The sequence below is a fragment of the Lagenorhynchus albirostris genome, chromosome 11 (assembly GCF_949774975.1).
Source record: "Lagenorhynchus albirostris chromosome 11, mLagAlb1.1, whole genome shotgun sequence".
In the NCBI taxonomy this organism is placed as follows: domain Eukaryota; kingdom Metazoa; phylum Chordata; class Mammalia; order Artiodactyla; family Delphinidae; genus Lagenorhynchus; species Lagenorhynchus albirostris.
The window spans coordinates 12,387,686-12,411,311 of record NC_083105.1 but is presented as its reverse complement, the minus strand read 5'-3'; positions in this window follow the sequence as shown (position 1 = coordinate 12,411,311).

Genomic DNA, 23,626 nt, shown 5'->3' with positions numbered 1-23,626 from the left:
CGCCTTCCTCAGCCTCTTCTCCCAGGTTCCTCTCGTCTGCTAGTTGTGCTTTGTTGTTGCAGCTGTTACGTCGTGTTCCCAGTAGAAATGGAAATCGCTGTACTGTAAAAGCCTAGTGACCCCTCGTTAGCAAGGCCCCCCACCAGTTCAGATCCACTGCCTCCACTGGGGACGCCTTCGTCCCCCATTCCAGATGGGGTTTCTGTGGCCTGTCTGCAGCTGGACGCTGCCCGCTACTGAGCACCACCGTTCACACTCACACAGGCGGGGCAGGCCTGCGGGGGCAGCTTCTCCTCTTGCCTCCATTTCCCAGAGGGGATGGCTGAGACTCACAGGGCAAAGTGACATGCCCCAGCTCCGCCTCCCGGCTAGTTCCGGATGCAGCTCCCCCTGGGACCGGGCTGTCCTCTACTGTGCTGGTTCCTCAAGCATTTATTGAGCGCCTGCTGGGTGCTGGGTCCACCCTGTGCTAGGAAACAAAGAGGGTGAGCAATGCACTTTACGGCCCCGAGGCCAAGCCTCCCCGGCTCTGGCCACTTTCCCATCCCCCGCCTGGCCGCTGCCCACCCCTGCTGCCCTACTGTCTCTGTACACGCAGCTGTTGGCAGGCGTGGAAGAGCAGCTGGGAGCCAGAGCTGAGCCCGGGAGAGGCAGGTAGGAAGAGCTCCCAGTGGGCCTTTTCCTGGTGCCTGTGATTGGGTTGTGCTGGGTACCAGCCATGGTGGGATTTGAACCCGTGGACCAAAGGCTCTTAAAAAATACATTTTATACTTTAAACCTCCTTGAAACTATTGAAGTTCAGGGCCACAAGGAACCTTAGTGATCATCTAGTGAATCTGAGGCCCAGAGAGGGTAAGTAACTTGCTCCAGGTCACACAGCAGGCCTACGAGTGGCAGAAGCAGGGTTAGCTCTGGCATTCAGCACGCACCATGGTGTGCCCCTCTCTTGAGGCTGCCTCAGCCCCTGGGGCCTTCAGGGATTTGAGGTGTTGTCTCCCTGACCCTGTCCCTAAATCTGCCTTTGAGGGCTCCTGTAGATTCTGTGTACATTGTGCCCACGTATATACATGTACATACACATGAACACACAGACATAAACGTGCCCTGGCCTCAGCTCTGCACACCCCCACCCCACCCTGGCCCCTGCTGCTCAAGGCAGCCGCTCTGACCCTGCTTCTGTGCCCACACCTGGCCCCAGCTTGAACCCTCTAAGCAGACCGGGTACCTTGGCCAGGACAGGTGTGTGGCCTGGTCTCAGTCACACCTCTGCTTCCCCCTATCTCTGTGTACACTCTCAATTAAAGTGGGTTTGTTTCTAAGCCGTGTCCTTGACCGTGTGTATTTTCTGTATTTCCAAGGAGAGGTGTGGCTCTTCCTCCAACCAAAGCTGACCTTTCCCTCCCCAAATTGCACCTGCCTGGTACCCTTTCCCTGTGTGTCAGCACTGAGTCAGCCTTCAAGGTTAAGTACGTGGAGGGCGGGGTGGGGGGGAATAAAACCCCACAATAAGGGGGAATCAAACCCCTGGCCCTCCCGGGCCCTCTGAGGGGTGTATGCTGAGTTGTTCATGTCCCTCTGGAGGAGTGGCCAGGTCAGACAGGAGAGGCCTCCCCGTGGGCCATTAGCCCTTTGGGGTCACCATATGACCAAGTTCTGGGTGGCTTCCAGAACCACCCAGAGAACGTTTGGCAATATCTAGAAACAGTTTTGATTGGCAAAACTGGGGAGGGGGGTGGCATGCTATTAGCACCTGGTAGGTAGAGACCAGTGACGGTGCTGAACACCTCACCATAAAGTGTTACCCCGCCCTGAATGTCAGCAATGGGCAGCCTCCTCGCTTGGACTGTCAACCCTTGAGATCAGGACATGGCCCATGTCTATGTATGGTTGATACAACTTACAACTTTCTGGATGGTAAACACTGGACAAGCACAGTGTGCCCTTGTGTGAAATGAGACAGGACATGGGAGGGGAATGGCAGATGGAGGTAGGGGGAGAAGGTCTTGTCCCCATGCAACCCCGAACATGGCGCCTCGGACCGAGGTTCTCCCTCGGCGGAGGGAAGGGAAGGGAATCAGCCACACACCTGCTGCGTGACCGACACCCCTACTCTCGCTCCATCTTCACCTCTTCCAGCCCCGTAAGAAACATGCTCCTCGTATTAACCCCTTCTTGTGGTGGGGAATTAAGCTCAGAGAACTCAATTTCTTTTCCAAGAAGGCACAGCTGGTGAAGGGGCAGATCGGGGACTTGAAACCAGAGGCCATCTGGGCTCCGTGTGAGTGAGGAAAGGATTTTGTGTCTGGGAGATGGAGACAGGTCTGTGCTTTTGAGCAGTCAGCAAATACCACTGAGCAGGGAGGTTCAGAGAGAAGGCGGACAAGGTCTCTGCCTGCCAAGGGCTCATGGTCCAGAGGGAGAGACCCCTGTGCGGACATTCACAAAGCAGGGTGAGCGCGGCTATGGTGGAGGAAAACCAGGTGAGCCTGGGAGAGCTCCCGACCTCTGCCTAGCTGGGAGCCCAGCTTCCCACCCATCCTTTGCCCATGCCAGACAGAGAAGGTCAAAGTGGGAGACGAGTCACCCTGGTGCTCTCCCAGTCCCGGTTTCTGTAAATGTGAGATGTGGAGGTGAACATTCCCTTCTGCATTGCAGGTCAGAACTGCACCCTAAGAAGGGCTACACGGAGAGGTAGCTGGGCACACCTTCCATGCAAGCCTTCCACGGTGCATCGGAGCCGGGGCACCTCTGCCATGCCCTCCCTCCGTGTGGGACTGTGAACAAGTCCTGTCTTCTCCCAGGCTTCAGTTTCTTCATCTCTAAGTGGGAGGTGGGGAGGACAGCTGGACCAGACAGCACATGAACAGCCCCTTACAGCCTTATGTTCTCTGCGAAAAGGAATTAATATTCCTACTACATAACCCACAACATTCTGATCATTACTAAACAGAACACGTTTGCTCCAGCCCCGGCCCCAGCCCCACTCCTTGCACCCCACAGATTCACCCTGGAATGGGATTAACAAGCAGAAATCTGGGGCAGAGGAGGAAGACGCCCCTGACAAATAGCCCTGGTACGGAGGGTGGAATAAGGTTGCAGGAAAATTCCCCTCATGCGGAGACCATTCAGAGATAAGCCCAGAACAGCCAGCTTAATTCCCAGCCTAGGAAGGGAGCGTTGGGAATCTGATTTCAGAGAATTCTGAGCTATGAACTCTAAGTACTTGTTCTGTTCCGCCTCCCTGAACCTGTCACTTATTCCAAAGAAAAACTTCAGCCTGCATCCAGGCTTGGTGGGGGCTGATGGGAGGCCAGTTGGGGCTCTGCTGGGCTCGGCCTGTTCCTGCAGCCTCTTGTTGCATCCTGGAGGCAAAGCTATGAGGAAGGATTATGAATCCCCATATGAGGGAACTGAGGCTCAGAGAGGTAAAGGCACATGCCCCAGATTGTACAGCTGGTAAGTGGCAGAGCTGAGCTAGAATTCACCACTGATTGCAAAGCACGTTTTCTCCCCAGAGCTTTCATAACTGAGCCAGCTAGGAGCTTCTCTCTGGAGGGAGAAGCCAGCAGTTTGGGGTGTGATGTCTGAACGTGGTTCAGAGAACTTGGGCGGGTGTCATTCACAGGGAGTGAGATGCCCTGCCACTCATTGCCAAGGGTGCAGCCACTGTAGCCGGAGGAGAACTTGACTTCTCTCTCATGGAGAAGCCCAAGGTGAGTGCGCTAGGCCAGAGTACAGCTCTGTTCCACCTGATCATTCAGGCATCCAGGTCTCAGGCTCCTCTATCTCTAGGACCATGTCACATCTGCAAGGTCAAAGCCACTGCCACATTCAGGTTCAGCCAGAAAGTGAAGGGAAGAGAGTGCAGACACTGCACATCTGCTGTTTTCAGGGCCCTGGACACATCCCTTCCGCTCACTTTCCACTGGCAAGACTCAGTCATGTGACCAAACCTACCTATGAGAAGGGCTGGGAAACACAGTTCCTTGCTAGGTGGCCCCATACCCAATGGTGACTCGTGGAAGGAGAGGAGGAGTGATTGGCTGGCCAGCTAACTGTCCCCACGAAGCCACCCTCAAGCAGCAGATCTGGACCTCAGGACTCGCATTCAACCCGACTTCCAACAAGCTCCACTCAGAAAGCAGCTCTGACCTCCCGCTGTTTCTTTCAAGTGGCTCTGGGTTTTGCTTTCCCCATCCCTCCACGAGAACTGGGACTGTCCCATGACTTTTCTCATCTACACCAGAGGCACCTCGGGTGGCAATATAGCCTCAGTTAAAAATCTCTGGCCATGTGATGACTGACATTTCTGTCTTCATTCAAAGGAAAGTCCTTCCCCCAGCTGAGTTCTGCTGTGCGCAAAAAGCTAGAATTTGGGGAAGAGAAGGGTGGGCATGTCCTCCTCTTTTTTCACTCTCCATCTTCCCTTTTAGCTAATTCCAGTTTCTCTCTCCTCCGTTCTTGGGAGGTGGGTCAGGGAGGAGGCTGGGGAAGAGGAGGTCAGTGGGACAGGAACATTCCTACTTGCGGGGACTATGGTATTGTGGTAAGACTGTGTCATGCCCACCAGGCTGCCACAGGATCTTTGCACTTGCAGTTTTCTCCACCTGGAATGTGCTTCCTCTACAATCCCCACTGGCTCACTTGGTCCCTTCATTCATTATCGTTGCTCAGAGAAGCTTCTGCTGACTTCCTGCCCTAAGATCCCCTCCTAATCCATCACTGTTCTCCCTCTTTTTCTGCTTCATCTTTCCTGATAACATTGATCATCGCTTGACTCTTTATAATGCGTATGTTTATTGTACGTCTCTTCCGCTAGAGTGGGAACTACACAAGACTAATGCACAGGTCCTCCCAGAGTAACACAGTGCCTGGCACACAGTAGGTCTTCAATAGATATATCAGGAGCCAATGGAGGAATGAAGAGAGAGGGCTGATCAGCTACACATTTGGAAGCCCACTCTGGCTTCAGGGAATGTGTTGGAGGGGCGTGAGAGGGGATGGTGAAGAGAGGGTGGATTCGCGGTGGTAGAACTGAAGACGTGGGCTCCCGAGCCAGCTGTGGGGTGTTGCATTGGGTGGAGAGCCGAAGGCGGGTCTCAGGATTGGCATTTGGGCAGCTGGATGGTAAGTGGTACCAGTCTCCAAAGTGGGGACGCCATCAGGACAGGGTGCAGGTTGGAAGGCCGTGAGCGTGGGCACAGGACGGATAGGATGGGTTGAGTTTGAGTCGTGGGGAGTTTGAGGCACCCGAAGGAACTTCAAGTGCAAGGGACCAGCAGGAACCTGGAGGGGAGGGTCTGAATCTTAGGAGAGAAGTCCGATCTTGAGTGGTGGACCTGAGGGTCACGCCAGCCTTGGGAAAGTGTGGACTAGACAGACCAGGCAGTAAAAAGAGGACCCAGAGGAACACCAGGGTTTAGGAAAAGACAGAGTGGAGGAAGGCAGAGGGAGAGAGGAGAGGTAGGTGGAAAACCAGAGTGTGGGCCTTGGCAGCCAGGGACCAGGAAGGTTCGAATAGGGATAGATGGGCGCCAGTGTCAAAGCTGCCACGAAGGGTCTGAAGGGCATCCACAAGACACTGGAAGAAGCCCAACTAAAGGACAGACGGCGTGTGAATGGAGGGGGTGGCGAGCCAATAGCGAGGGTACCTTTTTCTCTTTCTTTTAAATTTTTTCGTAAGCATGGCTGGAAAGTGGAAGAGAAACTAGAAGGAGACAAGGGGTTCCAGAGGGACTGTTGTTAGTATTATTACCATTTTTGAAGATGGAGAGGCTGGAACTTGATGAAATGCTCTTGAGAAAGATCCAGAAGAGAAGGAGGATGACAGCACAGAAGAGGAGGAAGTGTTGATTGCTGGAGAGGGGTCTCTGGACACATGGGGAGGGCGGCGATCCAGGACACAGGTGGAGGCAGTGGCTTCAATCAAGAGAGAGGATGACCGCGGAGGAGGGGGCAGGGAGGAGAGCCGAGCCCGCGATGGATGGAGTGAGCTGCCTGAAAGCCTTTTCTTGCTTTCCAGAGCGATTGGCATCCTGATGGGCTACCTGATGGGGATGGAGGCTGGCCCCCAAGAGAGAACACTCTCAGCTCTCTAACGTTTTTATAAGAAATTAAACCTCAAGAAGAGAAGCCCGAATCAATTTTATCCAAAATGAGTAAGAAGCAGAGAGGATGGCTGCAGTCCAGGAGCGTGGGGCGTGGAATTCACAGAGACAGCTAAAATGAAAAAACCCATTTGACAATGAATATTCACTCCACAAACACGGAGCTCTCTGTGTCCCCAGACCAGCCCTAGGAGCTGGGGGCAGATGAAGAAGGCTCTCAGGGAATCTTGGGGGATGGGAAGGACACACAGGGAAGGGGGCGTACTGCAATTCGGGGAAGTAATTGCTGATGACAGAAGGAAAGGTTTCTCAAAGGAGGTAACAATTATAGCTGCCTCTCAGGGATTTATAGAATTTTCCAGGGAAGAACTTCCTGGAGGTGGAGAATCATATTATTCTACTTAATATAAGTGTAATTATATTTAATATCAAAGTTCTTAGCTCAGCGCCTGCCATATCATCAGCCCTCGATACAGATGACCCATTAAAATATTATTACTAATAATTTTCATCCTTTTATAAGTTTAACTCCACCCAACTCCCCCCCGCAATTTTTTTTTTTTTATGCTTATAATTACTGTGGGCCCTTGACATTCACAAGAGATATGACAAGAGATCTTTAAGAATCCCACACTGGGAAATACTGTCTCCAGCATAAACTGTCCTTCTAAAGAGGGGCAAAGTGTCGTTGGAATGTGAAACCGCTGTCTTGGACGTTTAGTCCTGTAAAGTCAGGACTGGAGCCATTTCTGCAGTTATTGACGTGCGTTCCATCGCTCATCAGCCTGCCTTGAGTCCTCATTCAGTTGAGCTGTTCCTGGAGTCGGCTCAGCGGCTCCCTAGAGCTGGGCGGGGAATCACTTCTGGTTTCCACTGAGAGCATCTATTGTGGGTTCATTTGGAGCCGCAGATCTAAGCCAGGGCTGAGTTCCCCTCTCCTCTCTTTAATCCACTCCCTGTTTCCATTTTTTTCAGACTAAAAGCCAATCATGTTTCAGACGTCTTCATCCTTCTTTCCATGATTAGCACTAGCAATTGGAATTCTTTTGAGACCGTTTTCCTGAAAGGAACAGTGTTTATCACCAGGTGGCCAGGCTAGGCTCACTCATTAGCTCAGTTCCCTGCTGACACTTTTTTGCCCCATCAAAAAGATAAACTGTTAAAATTTTAAAAATCATTGCAAGCCATGGACCTTTGGATCACTTGAAATGAGACCAGAGTGCATGCTAAACCCTTGAATGTCAAGGACATCTTGGGCTTTCTGATTCCCCTCCCCCTCCCAAATGCAGCCTTTAAATCCCCTAATGTTCCACACCACCTAACACACATGCACACACACAGATGAACATGCGGACACGTGCCGCCATGCACACACAGGCATACAGGTTCACACATATACGCATGACCACACACGCGCACACAGCACATATAGCACATGCTTGCACACAGCAGCTCACATGCATGCTTGCACACTCAGACACTTGTAATCACACTCACACAGGAACACACATTCAGGCTCGTGGCACCCTGGCATGCACACGTCTCCCACCACACATATGTGCACATATACAAATACACACCATGCACACACAGGAACACACGTGCATTCACAACCACACACGCTCACACACAGAGAGACATACTAATGCTCGCATGCATGCGTCCACACAACCTGCCTGCATGATGTCCCCTTACACACACACATGCATGCATGCACAGAATGCATGTATGCAAGGCACACTCTTGCACGCCTATAACACATGCACACACGTGAATGCACGCACAGACACAGCAGGCACAGGCTTGCCCAGCACTCTGCCAAGAACAAGTGAGGAGGCGGAAGAGGAGAAGGTAGGCACATCATTCTTCTCCTTCTAGTTCAGATGACTTCTTTTCCTTGGCACCAACTTTTGTTTCGACATCTTTGTTATTTTTTTAGATCACAAAGACACGGGACTGGAACCAAATCCCCAAGTTTTACTGATAGGAGATGCGATTTCTAGCAACGAATCTGCTGGAACAAAATGACATACCAGAAGAAGAACTTAGAGGCATCTCAGTGTATTTGTTGTATCTGCAGCACCCCAGTGCCCCTGCCCGCCTGCAAGGAGGCCACACAGCTGAGGGAAATACACTGGACTAGAAGCCTTGCTCTTGCTTCTAGGAGCTCTGCCACTCTTTTGCTGTGTATACTTGAGCAGTTCGCTCCCCATCTCTTGTCCTTCCAGCTCTGACGTTTGAAGATTCAGGTATCTCTGTATAACAGGTAGAGGAATGTCCCCAGGGTCACGTACAAAGAACGCAAGTCTTGTAGCTTTCGTCCCAAGGTCATTACTAGGAGGTTTCTCACGTTTGAATGTGCGTACGAATCGCCTGGGGATCTTGTTAAAATGCAGACTCTGAGTCAGTAGGTCTGGGGCGGCCCTGAGAGTCTTTCTAACAAGCTCCTTGGTGACACCAACACAGCTGGACCCCGATCACGCCTTTACTAGAAAGGTCTTACGCTCACCCACATTTTTTTTAAAGGTAAAATGAGGTTGAGTTTTGTGCCCCTCTCACTATACCCCAAGCCCCTGGCTGGGACAGGGATGATGTCATCTTCTCACATCTTCTCCCCCCAGCCTTTGGCTCTGGGTCTCCCCAGTACCACCCACCTCACTTTCCCTAGCCAGGCCCTCAAATTGCACCCCCATCTTTGGAGATGCGGGTTGTCAGAGGGATGGAGAAAGTCTGCATTCCACCAGCCTGGGAGCTCCTTACCACCTGGGAGGCAAGTCCCTTCTCTTGAAGCCTCAGTTTCCCCACCTGGAGAAGAGGGGGGTGGACTTGATCTCAGCCCTGGACACACTTTAGCTCCGGCAGAGCTTTTCCCAAGTACCCTGGCCTGGGTGCCACTCTCCAAGATTTTATTTAATTGGACGGCGGTGAGGCCCAGGCGTGGGTGTTTCTAAACAGCTGCACAGGTGATTGTAACGGATGCCAGGGTTGAGAACCACCGAGCCGGTGCTCATTAAGGGTCAACCCAGCGCTGACTGTCAGCGTGTGGTCCAGCGGCCAGGTCTGCACACCAACCCCACACCGTCAGATGCAGGGCTCAGGAACAGCGCCGGGAAGCCTCAGAAGGATTTTGGCCCAGCTTTAGAGAAGGTCACTCCCCTCCCATGGGAAAGAGTTCTTGAAGTGACGCTCAGGATGACGACCCCACCAGCAAGTTGAACTTTCTTTTCTGCTGACGGGCACATGATGTATTTAATTAAAGACTCAACCCCACACGTCAATCACCTGCAGACCTCCCCCACCAACGCACCTTCCCACGGGAGGACTGGAAACAGCACTTCTGTGTACACGTGGTGGGGAGGAGAGCTGGTCCAAGGCTGCTGCTGACACCAGGAGTTAACCTGACATCCTGGCCAAACAGGGGGCCCAATTAGCTAGACCCCCTTGACTTCCTCACAGCAGAGTCCCAAAAGGAGCCATGAAAAGGTTTCCTTGAAGCCAGCTGGTGGTATGGCTGTAGAGTCCCATGGTTTCCATGGCGACCTGTCTCTTCCTAAGGCTGACAATGGGCTCTATCATCAACAGGATTATTTCGGTATTGGAGAAGCCCAGTCCAGCGTGGGTCAGTCGGGCCCCTCTAATTCAGCTCCGTGATGCCTGCTGGTGGCTCAGGGCACATCCTGGTGGCAAGGGACAGAGATGCCAGATGGGCAGCAGCCCTGTCCCCATCAGCGCCCTCGGAGGATGGGAAAGCAATCGTTAGGATAAGGACAGTCAGTGGGGACCTCTCCATGGTCACTAGCAGGGTAGGGTGGTGGCCCAGCACTGGACACTGGAGCCAGACCACCTGGGGTTCACATCCTGGCTCTACCACCTAGTGGCTGGGTCACTGTGTGCAAGTTACTTGATAGCTCTGTGCCTCAGTCTCCCCATCTGTGAAGTGGGGATAATAACACCATCTTCTGAGACTCTACTGAGGATTGAGTTAATTAAGAGAAGTCCTTATAACAGTGTGTGGCACCTCGTAGCCTCTGGGTTTCCTCTCATTATTTATAGCCCCATCGTCCTAGGTAGTGAGACAGTCTCCAGGTTAGAAGGGCTCTGCCAGGGCCCCAGTCTCCCCACTGGCCAGGGCTTGACCTGGGAGAATTTTTTTTAAATAAATTTATCCATTTATATATTTATTTATTTATCCTTGGCTGTTTCGGGTCCCCGCTGCTCGTGTGGTCCCTCCTGCTGCGCAGCACGGGCTCCGTGCGCGTGGGCTTCAGCAGTTGTGGCTCGTGGGCTCCGCGCGCGTGGGCTTCAGCAGTTGTGGCTCGTGGGCTCCGCGCGCGTGGGCTTCAGCAGTTGTGGCTCGTGGGCTCCGCGCGCGTGGGCTTCAGCAGTTGTGGCTCGTGGGCTCCGCGCGCGTGGGCTTCAGCAGTTGTGGCTCGTGGGCTCCGCGCGCGTGGGCTTCAGCAGTTGTGGCTCGTGGGCTCTAGAGCGCAGGCTCAGCAGTTGTGGCGCACAGGCCCAGCTACACCGCGGCACGTGGGATCTTCCCAAGCCAGGGCTCAAACCCACGTCCCCTGCATTGGCAGGCGGACTCCCAACCACTGAGCCACCAGGGAAGCCCCAGACCTGGGAGACTTTTAATTATCCTGATGTCCAGTGCACCCCCAGGTGTACACTGGAATCTCTGAGGGTGGGACTCAGGCATCAGTTTTTTGGAAAACTCTACAGGGAGTGATAATAGCCAAAGATAAGAAAGGGTAGAAACTTGGAAGCATTTGCTCACGTAAGTTTCCCCAGTAAGTTCATGAAATCAGAGTAGAATCTGGGGACGGGGGAGCAGATGAAGACTAATATTTGCACGGTCCTAGGCCCCTTCTGCTCATTTATTCATTCCACAAAGACTTAAGCTCCTTCAACCTGCTCATGGCACGCACACAGCCTGGAGTGAGGCAGGGACCCTGCCTTACCGACTCGTGGGGAGGCAGACACGCATCCAGTTATCATATCTGAGATCCCAAGTGGCCGTGAGGGCCGTGAAGAGTGAGTGGCCTAAGTGGTCAGGGAAGGCTTTCCGTGTGACTTGAAATCTGAAGAACACAGAGAAGTTAGAAAGCGGAAGGGGACGCACCCGAGGTGGAAGAATCCCACACGGGCCACAGATCCCTGGGCCTACCCAGCATGACACCTTCGAGAAAGCAAAAGACGGGTGGCGCGGTTAGAACTGTGAGAGGGAGGGAAAGCGAGGGTGAGGGAAGCACTGCAGCTGAGCAGGGCCTGGCCCCGCAGGGGTGTGGTGTGGGGATGGTACAGGCCAGCTGGGCCGTGCTCCTTTACCCAGGCAATGCAGCCACTGATAGGTTTTAAGCAAGGGATGGCACGATCGGATTTGCAATTTAAAAGATCCTTCTGGCTGCTGTTGGGAGAACAGACTGTCAACCTCACAACAGTGCTGTCAGCTAGGTCTATTAGGCAAGTGATGAACCTGAGGCCCAGGAGTCTGAGTCGCTTGTCAGGGTCATGCAGCTAGCAAGTGACACAGGCAGGACTGCAGCCCAGGTCTTCACACCCATGTCTGGGTTCTTGCCACTCCCCACCCCATCACGGCTCCCCCTCTGGATCCTATCAGCCCTCTCATCCCCACTCTCTCATTATAAATTCCAGACTCCCTATGAGGCCAGTCTGTTAATCCGTGTTGGATGACGTTCTTTCCCAAAGCCGCTGTAAAGGTGGATATTCATCCTTCAGGGATCGATCTGACTTTGGGAAGCAGCCAAAGGCTGTGGCAGCCAAACTTGGCAGGATAAAGCAGGTGATTGTATTGGTCACCTATCGCTGTGTAACAAATTACCCAAAAACCGAGCAGCTTAAAACAGCAAAAAAAAAAAAAAAAAAAACAGCAATAAACATGTAATATATCTCACAGTGTCTGTGGGTCAGGGATGTGGGAGCAGCTCAGCTGAGTGGTTCTGGCTCAGCGTCTCGCATGAGGTCAGAGTCAAGATGTCAGGCAGGGCTGCAGTCATCCCAGGGCTGGATCGGGGCTGGAGGAATCACTTCCGAGGTGTCGCCCTCACATGGCGGGTGTCGACGCTGGCTGTTGGCTGGAGGCCTCAGGCCTCTCCACGTGGGCTTCTTCAGGGCTGCTTGAGTGTCCTCACAACATGGCGGCTGGCTTCCAGTGCAAGTAATCCAAGCAAGAGCAAGGAGGAAGCTGCGATACTTTTTATGGCAGTCTCAGAAGTCACACATCATTTCTGCAGTGCCCTGTTGGTTACTCAGTGTGGGAGGAAAGTGTATAACAGTGTGAATACCAGGAGGCCTTCTTGGAGGCTGCTACTATGGGGACCCTCTTGAGGATGTGGTTTGGGTTCTAAAACTACAGAGGCAGAGATGGGTTTCTTGGGCTTCAGCAGAAACTATTTCACCTCCTCCTAGAGGACTTGGGGAATCACACAGAAAATGTGAGCAGTCCCCTTTGACGGAACCCAGATCTGCCAGCACCGATTAGGCACTGACTCTGCGCCAACCCACATCCGTTACCTCATCTCACCTTCACGATGCTGCTTGCAGCGGGCAGTTTGGTTTCCCCTATTTCACAAACGAGGAATCTGAGGCCCAACCCAGAAACTGATCAGGGATCAGGCGTCATCTCAGGAACACAGCGGCCAGGACCACCCATGCTTGGAACTCATGCTCGGAAAGTAGAGAGAAAGAGATTCCCAGGCACCAGACTATGGGGGGAGGATGCAGGGGAAGCCCGCTGCTGTTTTCTTTCCTAACCCTGGGATTGGGTGGTACACCTTCAGGCTGCTGGGCAGAGACCCGTGCACAGTGCTGTGGGGACCATTAGCTGGGGTCCTGAAGGGTGCAGAGGGCGCATTAATGGGCTCATGGGGAGCATTTAATAGAGACTCTTGTGAGGTGTAGACAGGGTTAAGGGAAATCGACAAGGGATGGTGAAGCACCCGGGAACCTGGCAACAGGTGGGAGCCATTATCACTCCCAGGACTGGAGGGGCCAGGAAGGGACAGTTCCCAAATCAGAGGGAGCTGTCATTATCATTGTCATTGCAGGAGAGGACAGACTCACAGGATCTGTGGCCTGTGGCCTATGGCTGGGCCATTTATACCCACCCACTGGAAAATGATGGAGATGAGACCCCTCCCCAAACCTGAAGTAAGTTCAGAACAAAAACCCAAAACAACACCGCTCTAAGACCACTGCCTGTAATTGGTGTCAATGGGTTACGGACTTATTGCGAATCTGCTTGCAAATTCGCTGTTCGCTTTGGATACTTTGAAACACAGAATCTAATAAAGAACAGGCACGCAGAGCTAGTCAACGTCAGATGGGTGACTAGAAGCCCCTCACTCTGCTGCACCGTGACCCATCCTGGCAAGGAACACTCAGGAATGGGGTCTTCATTATACAGATGTCCAGAAAGCACATGAGAAGAGGCACAACATCACTGATCACCAGGAAAATGCAAATCAAAGCCACAGTGAGATACAACCTCACACCCATTAGGACGGCTAAGTGTCCAAAAAACTACAAGCATTGGCGAGGCTGTGGGGAGACTGAAACCCTGTCGGTGGGAGTGTAAACTGGTGCAGCCACCATGGAAAACTGTATGGTGGTTCCTCAAAAAGTTAAATTAGAATTACCATGTGATCCAGCAATTCCATTTCTGGGAATATACCCCAAAGAATGGAAAGTAGGGTCTTGAACAGATACTTGTACATCCATGTTCATGGCAGCATTATTCACAATAGCCAAAAAGTGGAAGCAATGCAAGGGTCCACTGATGGATGAATGGATAAGAAAAATGTGGTCTCTCCACACAGTGGAATATTATTCAGCCTAAAAAAGGAAGGAAATTCTGAAAATGCTACAACATGGGTGACCCTTGAAGACGTTATGCTGTGTGAAATAAGCCAGACACACACACACACACAAAATGCCATATCATTCCACATATACAAGGTATCTAAAGGAGTCAGATTCATAGAGACAGAAGGTACAGTGGTGGTTGCCAGGGACTAAGGGGAGGGGAAAAGGGGAACTCTTGTTTAACGGGCACAGAATGTAGTTTTACAAGGTGAGAAGTATCCTAGAGATGGATGGTGGTGATGGTTGCACATATGAATGTACCTAATGCCACTGAACCGTGTATTTAAAAATAGTTAAAATGATTTATTTTATGTTATGTGTATTTTACCACAATAAAAAAATTGAGGAAAAACCCTCCCCATCACAAAAGAAAAGAATGGGTCTCTTGTTCCCTGGGACTCCAATCTTAAGACAGCCCCTGGCCATCAGGTCCTGATTCTCCAGGGAGACAGGGGTGAAAACACCCGGGGGGGCTTCCCTGGTGGCGCAGTGGTTAAGAATCCGCCTGCCAATGAAAGGGACACGGATTCAAGCCCTGGCCCGGTAAGATCCCACATGCTGCGGAGCAACTAAGTCCGGGTGCCACAACTACTGAGCCTGCACTCTAGAGCCCGCGTGCCACAACTACTGAGCCCACGTGCCACAACTACTGAAGCCCGCGTGCCCAGAGCCTGTGCTCTGCAACAAGAGAGGCCACGACAATGAGAAGCCCACGCACTGCAACGAAGAGTAGTCCCTGCTCGCCGCAACTAGAGAAAAGCCCGTGCACAGCAACAAAGACCCAACTCAGCCAAAAATTAAAAAATATATATATATATATAGATAGATAGATAGATAGATAGATAGACACCCAGAGGCAGGGAACTCGGGTTTATACTGAGCTGTTGGGACTTGGTGGAGTTGGGAATACAACGGTGACCGCCCCGCCCCGCCCCAGCAAACCCCCCAAATGAAAGACAGCCCTCACAGAGCTCATAATCGAGTGAGACAAATGGACATTAATTAACTAATCACAGAGGGAAAGGGAAAAATGCAACTCTGGGAAGGGCTATTGAAGGACAGGAGGGTGGGGGGAAGGCTAAGTGCGGGATACATGGTGGGGGAAGGGTTGAACTCAGCTTACAAGGAGGCAACCTGGGAAGAATAAAATAAGAATACCCGCCCCTCCAAGGACCTCGTTTACTTTTTCAGGGGAGGAAGGGGCTAGGGAAATTGATGGAAAGCGGAAAGGTCAGGAAAGAATGAGGGGCAGATACAGCTGGGCCTTGAGCGTGGCCAGAATCACAGATGGGGGGCCCCGTCATCCTGAGGCCCGCTCCTGGGAGGCATTCGCAGCCCAGCCAGCCGCCCAGGGCGAGGTTCCAGCCGATGAGCCATCTTAGAGCCTCGGCCCCTCCGCGGGGCGGGGCAGGGGGCGTGCGGGAAACGCGCTGCTCCGCTATCCATCAGGCCTGGAGCCCGGCCCCGCCCCGCTCGGCGGCTCCGGCCCCTCAGCCTGCGGCTCTGAGGACCGATGCCTGCTGTCCTGCTGGCGCGCTCCCAGGGCCAGCCCTCTGCGAAATGGGGTCAAGGTCTGGGACTCTCTTGGCCACACGCTGAAACCAGTCCCCAGCCCCTGTGAGCCGCCAGCAGCCCCGCAGACAGTGGCAAGTGACCCCTCTTCTCAGGTCCCTCCGCCCGCCCCCTATGGTATTTGCCTGGACGACAGAGCAGATCAGACCTCTCCCCGGATGCAAACCAGTCAAAGGCTCCCCACCTCACTCGGCAAAACCCCAAACTCCTTCGTGGGGCCTCATCCCCTGCCGCGTTCCCACTCGGGCCTTCTGCTGCGCCCCACCCACCCCGCCCCCGCGCAGGTATGCGCCAACCTCAGGGCCTTTGTACCTGCTTTGTCCACTGACTCTTCCAGACACACGTTGTTTCATCTGTCACACCACCCAGGTCTCTGCTTAAATCTCATCTATGCACAGGGGCCTTCCATGACTACTCTGTCCAAAATGGCCTCTCTGCTACTCTTTAAAACCACTGTCTGCTTTTTTTCCTTCATACTACAAATTGTATGTATATAGTTTATTTTACTTATTATCTGTGTCTCCCCTCGAATGCAGATTCCGTGGGATCGGAAAATTGGTTTTGTTCCCTGCTACATTCCCAGTGCCTATAGAATGCTCCGGCATAAGTAGGTCTACTGTATAGAAGATCACATAATTGCAGGTTTCTGAGCGGCCACTTAGGAAAAAACCTCTTCTGTAAATGCTAGTTGGTGTGTCTATTCTGCTAGGGCTGCAGAAATGAAAAACAGTACCTTCCTCCTTGAAATTTAGAATGTCACACTCGGGATAGGAAAAGAGTCTGACATGAGTAAACCACCATCAATAACACCGAAAAAAGCCCTCTTCATCTCAAATTCAAAAAGCACCTGTCATTTCTAGTTAGCGGGGCTGGATAATTTCTGAAATTGATGGACGTTTATAGCATGCACAAGAAGAGCATCTTTGCAACAGCAGAACCTTTTATCTGGCTTACAGGCAGCTAAAAACATCCCCAGCCCAGGCTTGTTAGCTCTTTACTGAGGCTAATTTTCACAAACATTATTTTGAACGAAGGCCAGAGTGGGAAAAGCGTGCCTCAGGGTTCAGGCATATCTTGTAGCCAGGTGTTCCGGGGAAACTTGTTTCTCCTCTTCACGCCTCAGTTTCCTTTTTAAAATTTTTTTCCTATTTCTTTTCTTCCTTCCTTCCTTCCTTCCTTCCTTCCTTCCTTCCTTTCTTTCGACTGTGTTGGGTCTTCATTGCAGTGCACGGGCTTCTCATTGCAGTGGCTTCTCTTGTTGTGGAGCACGGGCTCTAGGCACACGGGCTTCAGTAGTTGCATTGGGTTCAGTAGTTGTGGCCTTGCGGGCTCTAGAGCGCAGGCTTAGTAGTTGTGGTGCATGGGCTGAGTGGCTCCGTGGCATGTGGGATCTTCCTGGGCCAGAGCACGAACCCGTGTCCCCTGCATTGGCAGGCGGATTCCCAACCACTGTGCCACCAGGGAAGCCCCAAGCCTCAGTTTCTTTATCTTTGAAGCGGGTTTGTGTGACCAGATGGGGGCTCTGGTCACTGGGGGGCTGGACCAGATGACCTCTTATTGCTTTAAGGCTCTTAGGCTGAACCCAGAATTTCAAGAGCACGTCCTCATCCATGTGCTAAGTCCAAGTGGCTTGCCGCCCTTGGGGGCAGGGTACTCAGAGGAGTAATCCCAAAGAATGCCCCCTCTTCCCAGCCAGCGAGGCAAGGCTGGGCCTGGGGGCCTCCTCCCCGCCCCTCAAGCCCAGGATCCCTAACCAGCTCTAAATCACTTCCCCTCCCTCTACCTTTCCCTCTCTGACCCCATCCACTTCCTCCCACATGCTCAGCTCACGATACTCACCCCCACACCTTCTTCTCAAACGTGCCAAGCCGGTTACAGCCTCGGGGCTTTGTACTCGCTGTGCCCTCTGCCTGGAATGCACTTGTCCCAGGTGTCCCTGTGGCTCCCACCCGACCTCCTTCAGGGTCCTGCTCAAATATCTCCTCCGGAAGAGGCCTCTTCTGACCTCCTACCTAACGAGCACCCCGGACACCTCACATCTCCATCCTCTGCTTTGTGTTCCTTCACAGCACTGGTTGCTACCTGCCAAATGGAGTCTGACTGCCCCCCCCCAGAACACCTGCTTCCTCAGGTGTCGTCTCATTCATGGCTGTACCCCCAGCACCGAAAACATGGCACATAGTAGGTGCTCAAAAGGTAATTGTTGGAGGAGTGAGTGAACAAACGAAGATGCAGAGCAGGAGAAGGGAAGTCTCCTCCACCTCCGCCCTCCCAGCCCCCGGTCCTGCCCAGTAGACTCCTCGGCCTTCAGGGGGGTCTGAGACACCCACCCTGGCCACAGGATGCTCAAGCTGGTGGCATTCTCAGAGACCCAGTTGAACCAAGGGGAGACTGAAGCCTGGAGTGAAGAAGGGGGTTCACTCCCTCAGCCCCATGATGTCACAGAGCAAGTTGTCTTGAGCACTTTTCCTGATATCAAGAACCTAGGTGGATGGGGCTTCCCTGGTGGCGCAGTGGTTGAGAGTCCGCCTGCCGATGCAGGGGACGCGGGTTCGTGCCCTGGTCCGGGAGGATCCCACATGCCGCGGAGCGGTTGGTCCCGTGAGCCATGGCCGCTGAGCCTGCGCGTCCGGAGCCTGTGCTCCGCAACGGGAGAGACCACAACAGTGAGAGGCCCACATACCGCAAAAAAAAAAAAAAAAAAAAAAAAAAAAAAAAAAAAAAAAGAACCTAGGTGGGGGGGGCCTTCCCTGGTGGCGCAGTGGTTAAGAATCCGCCTGCTGATGCAGGGGACACGGGTTCGAGCCCTGGTCCGGGAAGATCCCACATGCCGCGGAGCAGCTAGGCCCGTGCGCCACAACTACTGAGCCTGAGCTCTAGAGCCCGCGGGCCACAACAACTGAAGCCCGCGCGCCTAGAGCCCGTGCTCCACAACAAGAGAAGCCACCACAATGAGAAGCCCGCACACCGCAACGAAGAGTAGCCCCTGCTCGCCGCAACTAGAGAAAAGCCTGCGCACAGCAACGAAGACCCAACGCAGCCAAAAATAATAAATAAATAAAATAAAATAAAATAAAAAGAACCTGGGGCATCTTCACCTGCACAGGCCACCCCAACCACAGGGGCTGGGCCTCCAGCCACCCTCCACTCAACTGTGACAAGATGCCAAAGGATGCTCCTTCCTGTCTCAGACCAGGAGGCCCCCTCCACCTCCAAAGGGGAGCAGGGATGGGCAGGAGTTGACAGTGTTGAGAATCTGCTGGGGGCTGGGTATTTTTTCATAGATGCATCTTCTCCTGTCACCTGTACCACAACCCAGTGGGGTAGGAGCAACTGTCCCCATTTTATGGATGAGCAAATTGAGGCCCGGAGAAGTGAAGAAGTGTGCCCAGGTCACACTAAGCCAGGAACTGGCACTGCAGAGCACTGATCTGTCTGTGAGAAGTTAGAGTCTGTTAAAAGCCATTTAGGGCTAGGGCTGCAGCCCCCGGAGCTCCCTGCCCCAGAGGGAAAGCCGTCAGTCAGCGGGGAGCTCATCCCCTCCTCCCGCCCACTCCACCTGCCAGTGTCACATGTCACCGGAGGGCACGGAGCTCGCGGGGGCACCTCCCCTGGGAGGCCATGCAGGGAGCCCTGGGAGCTGCACCTTGTGGGTGGCTGGGTTGGGGGGGGGTGCACATGCTCAGGTGCACGCACGTGCTCTCTTGCTCTCTCGCTCTTTCTCTGAAGCTTCCCTGGAGGCAGGTCAGCCTGCTGGGTCAGCACGCCCCAGACTGGGGTGCACAGGGAGAAGCCACCAGTGTCAGAAATGGCAGGAGACCGTGGAGGCCAGCCAGGCCAGTCCCTCCACCCTTGTCAATCTAATCTAGAGCCCTGTATGTCAGACTCGGGACAGGCATGGTATGAGGTCGGGCCCTTCCAAGAACATACATTGAATATTTCCGTTCAATGCAAGGGCTCCAGTGTCAAACACCTGGATTAGAATCTGGGCTCTTTCCCAGCTGGTTGACCACAGAGAATTTTCTTGCCCTCTCTGAGCCTCCATTTTCTCATCTGCTTTAAGACAATTTTTACTGAGCTCTTGCTTAGTGACAGACAAAGGCAATGGAGCCAGGATTTGACCCCAGACACAGGATACGCTTCTACGAATGTTGCATGAATGGGCGGATGGACCAATAGGCAGGCTGACAAGTTGGTAGGCAGAGCAGTGGGAAGTGCGGTGAGGAGATGATGGGTGGAGGAAGGTGGGTGAATGGGTGGATTGGTGGGGAAGTTAGGAAGAGGATAGATAACTGGATAGATGGTTAGGTAGACCAATCGACAGAAAGAGAGATAGGTTTTTGGGTAAACAATAGGTGGATGAGAGAGAGTGTAAGATAGGTGGATGGACGGGTGGACACGTTGGATGCGTGAGAGATGGACCAATAGCGATCAGACAGAGACTGGTGGCTCTTCAGACCAGTGGATGGATGGATGGACATGTGGGTGAGGTAATTGGTTAGATGAGTGGAAAGATGAATGCATGGACCAATGGGAAGGAAGATAGAGAGGTGGATGGACAGAAGACCAGAGAGTGGATAGATGGTGGATTTCCTCCCCCTTGAACTGAAGCTGAGGAGCTGGTAGTGGCCACTACAGAACTACCATGGATACCCTTCTGTCACTCCCATCACTTGCTCCACTGGCCTCTTCTGTGTCACTTGAACCTGACAGGCAGCCCCACTCGCTCTGCCTGGAGCCACATGGTCACCCGCTCACATCCTGTTGGACCATTTATGCCGCACCTTTGCGGCCCCCGCAGCAGCCCTGTCCCCGCGGCACTGATTACTTTCTGACACGCTTTCCCAGGCACTGATTTTGCTATTAACTGTCTTCCTCAGGACCAGAATGTCACTTTGGGGCAGGGGCTGTGTGTTGGGTTCCTGGCACATGGCGCACGGTGGGTGGTATTATTTGCGGTTATCCAGTGGTGTCGTCGTGCTGGGAACAGGCGATAGTGCTGGGCACAGGGCTCGTTGCTTAGTGGGCACAGGGCACGCATGAGGGAGACAAGGTCATTATCTCCTAGTTTACGGAGGAGCGTGCGGAGGCTCCGAGAGGAAGGTGTTGGCTCAAAGTTTCAAAGCAAGGCTGGGACCAGAAGGTCATCCCGTAAGAGTCATGGAGTCTGCGGAGTCCCAGCACTGCCATCATGGGACCTTGACCTTGGGCAAGTCCCTTCCTCTCTCTGAGCCTCAGTTTCTCCATCTGTAAAATGGGACAGTAGCAGCCTTGTTTTTGCAGGGCTGTTGTGGGGACTGAGAATGCTCTTGGGTGTGAATGCTTTATGTGGAGAACTGTGCTAATGTCACTGGGTGTTATGGTGCCACCGTGCCCCCACGTGCCCGGGTAGGGAGATCCATGGTTCCCAGACAAGCCCAGGGCCCCAGGCTCGGTTTAGAGGATCCAGGGTAACGCTGGCTCAGGATCAGGGATCAAGTCCCTCCTTTCCAGGCCGCTGTTCCTCCAGCTCCACCGGACACTGCCTCCAGTGATGTCTCACAGCTGTGGGGATGGGGCTGGCTGGGAGGAGCGAGGCGGGCAGGGAGAGGAAGGCCTCAGAGCTTTCCCAGGCTGAAGGCCACCAAGGAGCTGCTCTCGAATTCCTCCAGCACAGCTGGGCCGCAGCGGACATGGCTTTCCCAGACCCCGCTGGGCCCTATCTACTGGGGATAAACATGCCCCCCTTCACCCCCACTCTGGAAGGGGAGGGGAGGCTCTGTGAAGAGGTGGACTCCCTGGGAGTTGCCACTCTCTGGGGCAATTCCAGGCCTCAGTTTCCTCACCTGGAAAATGGGTTTGGATTAGATGATTCCACCCAGGCTGCAGCAACCCCAGGACTTGCCCAGGGGACAGCTCCCTCCACCCCACCCTACCCCCATGCAAAGGGGGCAAGTTGTTTCCTAACTCTGGCCGCAGCCTCCACATCTGTAAAATGGGCTGGTTGAGCGCAAAGATCTTGGAAGTCAGTTCCCCCTCTGCTATTCTGTTATAACTGAAAGAGGAACAAGGGTTACAACTGGGAAGGAAAGAGCACTTAGTGAGCTCCAACTCTATGCCAGGTGCTTCTTGGACATTATCTCATCTGTCTGTGTATTAGTTTTCTATGGCTGCTGTAACAAATTACCACAAACTTGGTAGCTTGAAACAACACGCTAACATTAATTACCTTACAGTTCTGGAGGTCAGAAGTCCAAAATCAGTCTCACTGGGCAAAAGGTGTCAACAGGGCTGGTTCCTTCTGGAGTCTAGGGGAGAATCCTCTTCCTTGCCTTTTCTAGAATGGATGCTGACTTAATTTCCACATCACATGGCCTTTCTGCCCTCTGCTTCTGCTGTCCTGTCTCCTTCTTCCCACTCTGACATTTCTGGATAATCCAGGATAATGCCCACATCTCAAGATCCTTCCTTGAATCATATCTGCAAAGTTTCCTTCACCAAGTAAGGGAACAAAAGTGTTTTGGGGATTAGGATGTAGATATCTTTGGAGGGTCATTATTCCACTTACTACACCTGTCACCATAATCTGTCGTGGGCCTCAGTTTCAAATCCCAGCTTCTGCCACTTTGTAGCTGTGTGACCTTGGGCAAGGACTCAACCTCTCCAGCCCTGTTTTCTCACCTGTAAAATAGAGATAATGGCAGAGGATTGTTAGAGATAACGCAGGGAAAGCTCTGAACACAGCCCTACTATGGTGTTGAGTGATGTGTATAGTAACCGCAGTAGGGATAATAATAATAATGGCAGCTCTTGCTCGTTAAGGACTAACTTTGGGCCCCGTGCTGAGCTCAGTATTGAGTTTATGTAGGTGAGCTGAACAGACAAGATCCTGGCCCTCGTGGAACTTATAATAGAGCTAAGAAGACAGACAGAACAAATAATGACAAATAATTAGGTAATTACCAGAGAGGTCCAGAGAGGCCCAAGGTCACACAGCTGGGAAGAGGAGAAATGGGTGGTATTCACACCCAAGTCTGTCTGATTCCCAAGCCCTTATTTTTCCATGACACTCCCAGTCCCCCAAGGCTGGTTGAGGCCAACACAGGACCAGAAACAGAAAGGGACTTGCCAAATGCAGACCTAGATCTCTGGGCATCCTGCCCAAGGTTCTTCCCAGGGGAGATTCTGAGACGTAAAGTAGTAATGACTGGTGACCGACAGTGCTGCGCCAGAAGGCGGGAAGGACACTCTATGCGCCCCGGTCTCATTCAGTCTCCGTGATGCCCCAGGAGAAAAGACTTGTTATCCTACTTCCCTAATGAAGAAACTGACGTCTCAAAGTCATGTGGCGTGCCCAGGGTCACCAGGCAAGCTAATTGCCCAGCAGAGCCCAGGACACTCACTAGAGAAGGGTCTAGCGTGGAAGCTCCCAGTTCGTTTGCCTGACCTTAAAACCGGTCCCTAACCCTGGCATACCCTGCCTCCTCCATCCAGCTGGCGGGTCTGCAGTGGGAGTGTATGGTCCTGTGATCTTAATCCTGGGGTGGAATTCCGCCTGAAGACAGTCTTCAGGGAGATATGTGACCCGCTGGCGCCACCTAGTGGTCGTATGGAGATATGCCACGTCCCCCGGGGGATCATCAAGAACCTGCAGAGGCACTGGGAGAGATGAACACAACTTCCTCATCCTCCATCCAGCTGGATCCTTTAGCAAATCGACAAGGCTGGCCTAAAAAAGTGATCAAAATGACCATGATCATCTTGCAGCTGAGGAAACTGAGGCCCAGACAGGGGAACTACACACCTAGCCAGTCGAACTACATAGCCAGGCAGTCAGGGGCAGACCCAGGTGTCGGGAGGCAGGGCTCGCCCTGTGCCTGTCCAGCTTCTGGGAGACCAGAACGAATTAACTCTTCGTGGTGCCTCTGTGGGGAGGACCAAAGCAAAGAGAGCCTTCCCCGGGTTTCCACCAAAAGCTAGAGGCCAAGTTGGGACTCCAGGCAGCCTGTCCCCCTACCCCGCTCCATGCCAGGCTTATGTATGGGTAGGCCATGGAGGACCAGAGAGGGAGGGTGCGTGTGCTC